The sequence below is a fragment of the Xenopus laevis genome, chromosome 7L (assembly GCF_017654675.1).
Source record: "Xenopus laevis strain J_2021 chromosome 7L, Xenopus_laevis_v10.1, whole genome shotgun sequence".
Lineage (NCBI taxonomy): Eukaryota > Metazoa > Chordata > Amphibia > Anura > Pipidae > Xenopus > Xenopus laevis.
The window spans coordinates 54952492-54963104 of NC_054383.1; the positions used below are offsets into that span (position 1 = coordinate 54952492).

A 10613-nucleotide genomic window follows, 5' to 3' on the forward strand; every position below is an offset into this window, starting at 1 on the left:
TTTCACACAAGTGAAAAAAATTAGGTTCTGGCCCTTTAAATTTTCCCGCGTAGAATTTCTGCTGTGAAATTTTTGTGCCAAAGCATCCTCCACCAATTGTAACCGTTTGAGGTCACGGGGTCGTCGTCTCCTGGGGGTAGACGGGTGCACAGCAGTATTGGAGTCCACGCAAAACAACACAAAAACTGGTTGGTAATGTGCAACTGGCCGCAACCAGTTTTATTTGTCTGGTTGGCAGGAAGACAGGAATCAAAACAAACAAAAATGAAAATAAAACCTTGCCTGTCCGGCACTAACTAAACAATTAGCTCCTAACTAACTAGGTGAGGATCTAACATCCAGCACCTAACAGAAAACAGTATTTGTGGCACAGCACGTACTCACATGAATCTGGCTCTCTCACACAGTCCTGCACTGCCTGCTCTTTTTCCCAGGATTGAGAGAGAGACACACACAATCCCTTCCCTACTTAACCCTTTAAGTGCCAGCAGAATTTCACATTTTGGTTACGCGAAATGCCAGCCGTTTTTAAGCATTTTGTACTTGTTCAGATTAACAAGGTTTAATTGTAGGAAAACCTCCACGAAACTAGGAAAATTATATATTGTTTTTTTCGTTACAAATTGGGCTTCGACATGCAAGTGGAATTTTGTGACTTTTCAGGAGATTTAATGTATATTTTGGGTGAAATATGTAAAAAAAAAAAAATTTGTTAAAAAATTGTGTATATCTTGAGTTTTTTTTCCACAGAAAAGTTAATTTTACATGAATTTTTTTTCTGTTTCTAAAAGCCCAGATCCTGCCAAGTCCAACGATACCAAATATGTATCAGTAACCCACTTTCTTTGTCCAGGAGTAACCCCCAAACTAAAACAGCAGTTTGTATAATTTTACACCAGAACAAAGTAGATAAGCACATGTGACAGTTAATGCTGCATAACTTATATGTAAATCTAACTTATCCCTTCATGTTTGGTATTTTTAAAAACTACAGACCTTCAGGTTTCTAGGGGTGGTGTAGTTTTCACTCAAAATTCAAACACATTTTACCAGTGCATCATGATATTTAGAGCTTTTTTGTTGCATTTTTAGTTTTTTTCTAAAATGCAAACTAAGACGCAGGAACAAATGTAAATCTGACAAAATAACACCGTTCTAAATGCTATAACTACAGACAATTTGAAAGACAAACTTCTCTTGAATAAAACGATACCCCATATGTATGGATACACATAGAGACGCAGCCCCCAAATACCCCAAAACAGGAGCAACGCATAAGGGCAATTGCAGTTGAAAATCTGGGGGCTGCGCTCTATGTGTACTACTTGCAGTTCTTCAGTCTAAACACCCCCAAACTGTGAAATAACCCCCACAAACCATATATGTCCGAAAAGTGCACTTCTTCAGCTATTCAAAGATGCGATTGTTGCTTTTCTACACGGAAAATTGTGGGCGCAGTCATTCGGAGAAGTCAGCGATTTGGTCTGAAATAAATGAAAAAAGAGTTCCAAAGTTAGATTTCTCCCTAAGTTTCCATGGCAACTAACAAAAACCTGCTCAATAACAATCTGCAGGTTCCCCTGAATAGAACGATACCCCATATGTATGGATAAACATAGAGACGCAGCCCCCAAACACCCTAAAACAGGAGCAACGCATAAGGGTAATTGCAGTTGAAAATCTGGGGGCTGCGCTCTATGTGTACTACTTTTAGTTTTTCAGTCTAAACACCCCCCAAGCTGTAAAATAACCCCTACAAACCATATATGTCCGAAAAGTACACTTCTTCACCTATTCAAAGATGCCATTCTTGCTTTTCTACATGGAGGATTGTGTCCGCAGTCGTTCGTAGAAGTCAGCGATTTGGTCTGAAATAAAGGAAAAAAGAGTTACAAAGTTCAATTTCTCCCTAAGTTTCCATGGCAACTAAAAAAAAACCTGCTCAATGACAATCTGCAAGTTCTCCTGAATAGAACAATACCCCATATGTATGGATAAACATAGAGACGCAGCCCCCAAACACCCTAAAACAGGAGCAACACATAAAGGTAATTGCAGTTGAAAATCTGGGGGCTGCGCTCTATGTGTACTACTTGTAGTTTTTTCAGTCTAAACACCCCCCAAACTGTAAAATAACCCCTACAAACCATATATGTCCAAAAAGTACACTTCTTCACCTATTCAAAGATGCCATTCTTGCTTTTCTACATGGAGGATTGGGTCCGCAGTCGTTCATAGAAGTCAGCGATTTGGTCTGAAATAAAGGAAAAAAGAGTTACAAAGTTCAATTTCTCCCTAAGTTTCCATGGCAACTAAAAAAAACCTGCTCAATGACAATCTGCAAGTTCTCCTGAATAGAACAATACCCCATATGTTTGGTTAAACATAGAGACGCAGCCGCCAAACACCCCAAAACAGGAGCAACGCATAAGGGCAATTGCAGTTGAAAATCTGGGGGCTGCGCTCTATGTGTACTACTTGTAGTTTTTCAGTCTAAACACCCCCCAAACTGTAAAATAACCCCTGCAAACCATATATGTCCGAAAAGTACACTTCTTCACCTATTCAAAGATGCCATTCTTGCTTTTCTACATGGAGGATTGGGTCCGCAGTCGTTCGTAGAAGTCAGCGATATGGTCTGAAATAAAGGAAAAAAGAATTACAAAGTTCGATTTCTCCCTAAGTTTCCATGGCAACTAAAAAAACCTGCTCAATGACAATCTGCAAGTTCTCCTGAATAGAACAATACCCCATATGTATGGATAAACATAGAGACGCAGCCCCCAAACACCCCAAAACCGGAGCAACGCATAAGGCCAATTGCAGTTGAAAATCTGGGGGCTGCTCTCTATGTGCACTACTTGTAGTTTTTCAGTCTAAACACCCCCCAAACTGTAAAATAACCCCTACAAACCATATATGTCCGAAAAGTACACTTCTTCACCTATTCAAAGATGCCATTCTTGCTTTTCTACATGGAGGATTGGGTCCGCAGTCGTTCGTAGAAGTCAGCGATTTGGTCTGAAATAAAGGAAAAAAGAGTTACAAAGTTCGATTTCTCCCTAAGTTTCCATGGCAACTAAAAAAAACCTGCTCAATGACAATCTGCAAGTTCTCCTGAATAGAACAATACCCCATATGTATGGATAAACATAGAGACGCAGCACCCAAACACCCCAAAACAGGAGCAACGCATAAGGGCAATTGCAGTTGAAAATCTGGGGGCTGCGCTCTATGTGTACTACTTGTAGTTTTTCAGTCTAAACACCCCCCAAACTGTAAAATAACCCCTACAAACCATATATGTCTGAAAAGTACACTTCTTCACCTATTCAAAGATGCCAGTCTTGCTTTTCTACATGGAGGATTGGGTCCGCAGTCGTTCGTAGAAGTCAGCGATTTGGTCTGAAATAAAGGAAAAAAGAGTTACAAAGTTCAATTTCTCCCTAAGTTTCCATGGCAACTAAAAAAAACCTGCTCAATGACAATCTGCAAGTTCTCCTGAATAGAACAATACCCCATATGTATGGATAAACATAGAGACGCAGCCCCCAAACACCCCAAAACAGGAGCAACGCATAAGGCCAATTGCAGTTGAAAATCTGGGGGCTGCGCTCTATGTGTACTACTTGTAGTTTTTCAGTCTAAACACCCCCCAAACTGTAAAATAACCCCTACAAACCATATATGTCCGAAAAGTACACTTCTTCACCTATTCAAAGATGCCAGTCTTGCTTTTCTACATGGAGGATTGGGTCCGCAGTCGTTCGTAGAAGTCAGCGATTTGGTCTGAAATAAAGGAAAAAAGAGTTACAAAGTTCAATTTCTCCCTAAGTTTCCATGGCAACTAAAAAAAACCTGCTCAATGACAATCTGCAAGTTCTCCTGAATAGAACAATACCCCATATGTATGGATAAACATAGAGACGCAGCCCCCAAACACCCCAAAACAGGAGCAACGCATAAGGCCAATTGCAGTTGAAAATCTGGGGGCTGCGCTCTATGTGTACTACTTGTAGTTTTTCAGTCTAAACACCCCCCAAACTGTAAAATAACCCCTGCAAACCATATATGTCCGAAAAGTACACTTCTTCACCTATTCAAAGATGCCATTCTTGCTTTTCTACATGGAGGATTGGGTCCACAGTCGTTCGTAGAAGTCAGCGATTTGGTCTGAAATAAAGGAAAAAAGAGTTACAAAGTTCGATTTCTCCCTAAGTTTCCATGGCAACTAAAAAAAACCTGCTCAATGACAATCTGCAAGTTCCCCTGAATAGAACAATACCCCATATGTATGGATAAACATAGAGACGTAGCCCCCAAACACCCCAAAACAGGAGCAACGCATAAGGGCAATTGCAGTTGAAAATCTGGGGGCTGCTCTCTATGTGTACTACTTGCAGTTTTTCAGTCTAAACACCCCCCAAACTGTGAAATAACCCCCACAAACCATATATGTCCGAAAAGTACACTTCTTCACCTATTCAAAGATGCCATTCTTGCTTTTCTACATGGAGGATTGTGTCTGCAGTCGTTCGTAGAAGTCAGCGATTTGGTCTGAAATAAAGGATAAGAGAGTTAAAAAGTTCGATTTCTCCCTAAGTTTCCATGGCAACTAAAAAAAACCTGCTCAATGACAATCTGCAAGTTCCCCTGAATAGAACGATACTCCATACGTATGGATACACATAGAGACGCAGCCACCGAACACCTCAAAACAGGCACAATGCATAAAATTGGGGCTGTGAATTTATGTGCAGTTCTCAACTCTTTTCATTCTAAACTGCCCCTTACCTGTGAAATAACCCCACAAGCCATCTATTTCCTAAAAGTACACTTCTTCAGCTTTTCAAAGATGCCATTCTTTCTTTTCTACACAGAGAATTGTGGCCGCAGTTCTTTGTAGAAGACAGCGATTTGGTCTGAAATAAAGGAAAAGAGAGTTACAAAGTTCGATTTCTCCCTAAGTTTCCATGACAACTAACAAAAACCTGCTCAATGGCAATCTGCAAGTTCCCCTGAATAAAACGATACCCCATATGTATGGATACACATAGAGACGCAGCCACCCAACACCCCAACACAGGCACAATGCATAATATTCGGGCTGTGAAGTTATGTGAATGCATCCATATTTTATCCTAAACTGTCCCTAACCAATAAAATAACCCCCACAAACTATAGATATCTTGAAAATAAACACCTTCAACTATTCAGAGATGCCATTCCTGCTTTACTACGTGGATAATTGTGGCCACAATCCTTTGTAGAACTCAGTGCTTTGGTCTGAAATAAAGGAAAAGACAATTTACAAAGTTAGATTTATACCCAATAATTTTGGGACTACTCTGATGGATCTGCATCTGGGCCCCACTACCCCAAAAATATATTTCACTCACCCTTTTCGATTTAGTGGAGCGTCTGAGTTTCATCTGTCCTGTTGTGCAACGACTTCATCTGTCCTGTTGTGCTTCTTCCTACACTTCACCAATGACAAAATCTGTACCACATTTGCAAATATATTTACCAACAGAATCCATAGTACTCATGCAAAAAATGTAGGATAGGAAGGAGCATTACAATCCGCAGACTTGGCTGCAAAATACCTTTATTGTCACAACATGTTTCGGATCATCATGGATCCTCACTTGAAAAAGGATCCATGATGATCCGAAACATGCTGTGACAATAAAGGTATTTTGCAGCCAAGTCTGCGGATTGTAATGCTCCTTCCTATCCTACATTTTTTGCATGAGTAAAAGTTTGGCCTGGCTGGTGTGGCCTGAGTAGGAAAGTGAGCTACACAGGTGGAGATCGTTTGGACAAAACTTAATTTTTGCAAGAATCCATAGTACATTTGACCCATAAATTATGCAAGTGTCCTAAGAAGTGCACACCAGAAGTTTGTAAAAAAGCTGGTGCCCTACTGGTGGCAGACATGGCACATGATCAAAGTACTATTCCTATTCACAGAGCCACTGCAACTTGTCCAACCTAATTACTGCATAAATATTCAATGTGCGCTACAAGTACAAAAAAAATGGATTGTTCCAACCACAACTTTTCGGGAAAAAGATTCTGAATGCCTACACTATAAACAATTCTAAATGGAAGACCATAGTGTTCCGCCACCCTGTGCTCAAAAACCGAAAACTGAAGACATGCTACCCACAAATCCAGAGATGCCTAAATCTACAAAAACAAATGCAAATGTTGCCCAGAAATACAGACAAAACTATAGATAAATGCGCTGATAGAGGAGCTTTTGAGGTGCCAGTAAAAAAAAAACTTGTGGCATCAGCATTAGAGATGCACATCATCCCATGTATTCATCACACACCACAAGTTCTATCGTGCGCCCTCTCGACCAACCAGCACCTCAGTTTGCTATTGCACCAGCACAATACAAATGCTATCCATAAAACTACAACTGGCCTAAAGCACCATAGCTCAACACAAAAACTGAATGCATAGACTAAGAACAAACCTACATACAATTGTTTTTACTGCTACACTGCACAAAAAAATTGCTCACCCTGTGCCAAATTCTACACCATAAATCACTACCAAGATCACTACTATACAGAAAAAAAAATGCCAACTTTTGCATCGTCAAACTTTTTTTATCAATATCTATAGATTACCAATATCTATAACCTAGTTATAAGCCAAGTAGGTACCTGCCAAAATGTTAAATCTCAAGGGGGGCTTGAATCTGAAAAACCACTGCACAAAACAAAAGAAATGCACATCATTTTGCCAGCACATATAACCAGTTATTGCTAGTTCATGCATAAAAACCTAGAGCGTGAAATGTTAGAACTCGATGGGGGGCTTGAATCCAAAAAACCACTGCACAAAACACAAAAAAGCGCATCATTCTGCCAGCACACCTAACCAGTTATCGCTAGCGTGTGCATAAAAACCTAGAGCGTAAAATGTTAGATCTCAATAAGGGGCTTGAACCTGAAAATAAAGAACAAAGAAGGACCGCTACTGCTCATCGCTCTTGCCTATATCCAGGTGCTCAGTCAAACAGTGTCCCCACTGTGGACGCTACAAAACTCGACAGACAGGCGGCACTTCTGGAATAGGTTTATTGGGGTTGCTGCTGTAAAACCTAACGCGTTTCGGGAGTAGATCCCTTAGTCATAGGACCTATGACTAAGGGATCTACTCCCGAAACACGTTAGGTTTTTACAGCAGCAACCCCAATAAACCTATTCCAGAAGTGCCGTCTGTCTGCCGAGTCTTGAACCTGAAAAACCACTGCACAAAATACAAAAGAAAAAGCACATCGTTTTGCCAGCACACCTAACCAGTTATTGCTAGCGTGTGCATAGACACCTAGCGTGTGAAATGTTATATCTCAAAAGGGGCTTGAACCTGAAAAACCACTGCACAATCACAACTTCAAAAAAACACGAAATAAAAAGCATCACTTTGCCAGCATGTGCATAAAAACAGAGCATGCCAAGTTTACTACATCCTTTTACCACCAACAAACCCAGAGAACCCTAACCTACCAACACAACTCATGGCCTCTCGTAGTGTACCACAGTGTGGTACACCTCAAAACAGGGTTGGAAACACAAAGCAGGCTTGCTAGGACACTTGGGACAAAAATATCGCACATCTTTTCGAACACCCCTGGAACGGCAAACCTTACAAGTTCTCTGGGCATATCTTTTATTAGGAGTTGGTGGAATTTGTGCAATGAAATGCTTACCCACCATTCGGGCAACATTGTCATTGCCAGGCATTTCTGGAACCTCCTGTACATCACCAAACAAAAGGGCAGGGAGCAGTTGCAGCAGATAATTGTATAAAGACAATTTTGGGCCTGGTACTGCCGCCTTGTAAACGACATAGGAATTATAAAGGGCCATTTGAATCATGTAAATTGCTGCTTTTTTGTACCAGGCCCTGGTTTTTCTGGTGGCGTCATAGTAAGTTTGAATTTGGTCTGTTTTATCAACGCCACCCATATGCTTACTATATTCTTTACAACAGAGTGGCTTTGATTTTGCGGGCCTGCCACGTCTGTGTTGGACAACTACACTCTCATTGTGGATAGTAGTAAGCATACAAACATTTTTTGTGTCTGCAAATTTTAGTGCCAGGAGCTCATCACTTCTAAGAGCATAAACTTCTCCACGTTTTAATTTCTTTTGCACCAGTTCCTTAGGCAGTCCTTTGCGGTTTTGCCTAACGGTGCCACAGGCTGGGGTGTCCAACCAGTAAAGCGTTCTAAATAAGGGGACGCTAGTGTAGAAGTTATCCACGTATAAGTGGTAACCTCGGCCCAACAGTGGAGATATGAGCTCCCAGACAATTTTACCACTGGCAGTCAAATCAAGGGGACAACCGGGGGGGGTCCAAATTAGTGTCCTTTCCCTCATAGAACATGAAAGAATTAGTATAGCCCGTGCTGCTTTCGCAGAGTTTGTAAAATTTCATCCCATAGCGAGAACGCTTACTAGGGATGTATTGGCGGAATCTTAGGCGCCCTTTGAAGAGCAAAAGGGACTCGTCCACACATATATTTTGGGAGGGGGTGTAGACCTCTGCGAAGCGCTGAGACAGGCTATCTATAAGGGGCCTCAATTTGTAAAGCCTGTCGTGACCGGGCTCATTAGGGGGAACAGCCGCTGCATTGTTGCTAAAATGAAGAAACCGCAGTAAAATTTGGTAGCGGTTTCTTGGCATAACGGCTGAAAAAAGAGGGATGGAAAGGACTGTAGTGGTATCCCAGTATGAAGCTAAGGTATTGCGTTCTACGAGTCCCATTGCCAATGTGAGCGCCAGGAATCTTTTGATTTCATTTACAGTAGTGGGATACCACGCCTGGGCTCTTGAATACCCTGGTAAAGGGTGGCTGGCAAGATACTGCTCAGCGTATAAATTTGTGTACTGGACCATGTCCTGTAGGATGGCCTCTGTGATAAAAAGATTGAAGAAATCTATAATTTGAAAGTTAGTGGTGTCCACCTTGACGCCCGCGACTGCAGTGAATGGGGGAATTTCGGGGGCATAATTACAGGGAGGCCCCCACATAGGCGCTCCAACTGCTGCATCATCACTACCCTCACCCTCTTCAACCTCCATGGGTGCATCTGGCACACTGTCACCAGCCTCTGCCTCTGCCTCTTCCTCTGCTTCTTCAGCAGTAAGCGTGCCGCCACTACTAGCCTCTGCGCTATTAGTGCTGCTATCACCAATCTCTGATTCCTCACTAGAGTCATCAGATGGGACATACTCAGAATCGGAATTGCTAAATTCCTCTGAGCTGGAGTCCTCGCAATACCTAGCCGCTTCCTCAGCGGTATAAAACCGTTTGGCCATTGTGCCAGAAATTTACAGACAACTACAAAGCTAAGAATCAATAGGCAAGTCAAACAAATAAAAAAAAAAGCTAATACAATCAACCACAAGAAAAAAAAAAAAAAAGCAAGCCAGCAAGATGACTGAGACCCCTGCTAATATAAACAACCAGAAGAAAAAAAAAAGCAAGGCTGCAAGATATGACCAACAGTTAACCCCTGCTAACAGAAACAACCAGAATAAAAAAAAAAAAAAAGCAAGACAGCAAGATGACTGAGACCCCTGCTAATATAAACAACCAGAAGAAAAAAAAAAAGCAAGGCTGCAAGATATGACCAAAAGTTAACCCCTGCTAACAGAAACAACCAGAAGAAAAAAAAAAGCAAGGCAGCAAGATATGACCAACAGTTAACCCCTGCTAATATAAACAACCAGAAGAAAAAAAAAAAGCAAGGCTGCAAGATATGACCAACAGTTAACCCCTGCTAACAGAAACAACCAGAAGAAGAAAAAAAGCAAGGCAGCAAGATATGACCAACAGTTAACCCCTGCTAATATAAACAACCAGAAGAAAAAAAAAAGCAAGGCAGCAAGATATGACCAACAGTTAACCCCTGCTAACAGAAACAACCAGAAGAAGAAAAAAAAGCAAGGCAGCAAGATATGACCAATACAAACAAGCAGAAGGAAAAAACCTTGAGCTTGAACAAATGAACCTTATGGAATGCTATGGAATAAAGATATGGCACAGTTTACAATCCACGTAATCCCTGACTTTCTGGAACAATCACCTAAAATCAGAAAACAGAATAAGACCACTAAATGGTGTCACAGCAAAGGGAACTATCTTTTGGGGCACTAAACAAGCAATAAAGTGTGCAATAAACAGTGCAAAGAAAACTCCTGAAAAAATCACTAAAATGCAACACTACTCAAAGCAATAAAAGAACAGCGAATACACTAAAATCAGCGGTCAAGGGTCCTAGATTCTCTAGTGACCTACAAAGGGAACTTTTTCGGGGGAACTAAGCAAGCAGTAAAAACAGCTAAAGCAATAAAAAAACTGTTATTGGAGTGAAATTGGTGGTCAGAACTATAGATCCACCAGCGTCACTGCAAATGGAAAGTTTTTTGGGGAACTAAACTAGCAGCAAAGAACAATGCAAAGGGTAAACGTAATAAAACCACCAAAAGCAATACAGTGAACAGTTATTTGGGTAGGGGAAAACTTTTCTAGAAAACTAAACCAGCAGTAAAGAAAAATATAAAGAATAAACGTAATAAAATCA

General features: G+C 41.0%; 2 long non-coding RNA genes across 2 annotated transcripts; both read right to left on the reverse strand.

Moving 5' to 3' along the window:
• Nucleotides 1–1377: 1377 nt before the first annotated feature.
• Nucleotides 1378–4526, reverse strand: LOC121395734. The gene is made up of 2 exons (XR_005962651.1): nucleotides 4481–4526; nucleotides 1378–1484 (listed from the first exon to the last, which is right to left on the reverse strand). It is a non-coding gene; the product is annotated as an uncharacterized LOC121395734 (long non-coding RNA).
• Nucleotides 4527–4882: 356 nt separating this feature from the next.
• LOC121395735 lies at nucleotides 4883–5538 on the reverse strand. The gene is made up of 3 exons (XR_005962652.1): nucleotides 5400–5538; nucleotides 5204–5286; nucleotides 4883–4922 (listed from the first exon to the last, which is right to left on the reverse strand). It is a non-coding gene; the product is annotated as an uncharacterized LOC121395735 (long non-coding RNA).
• Nucleotides 5539–10613: the final 5075 nt, after the last annotated feature.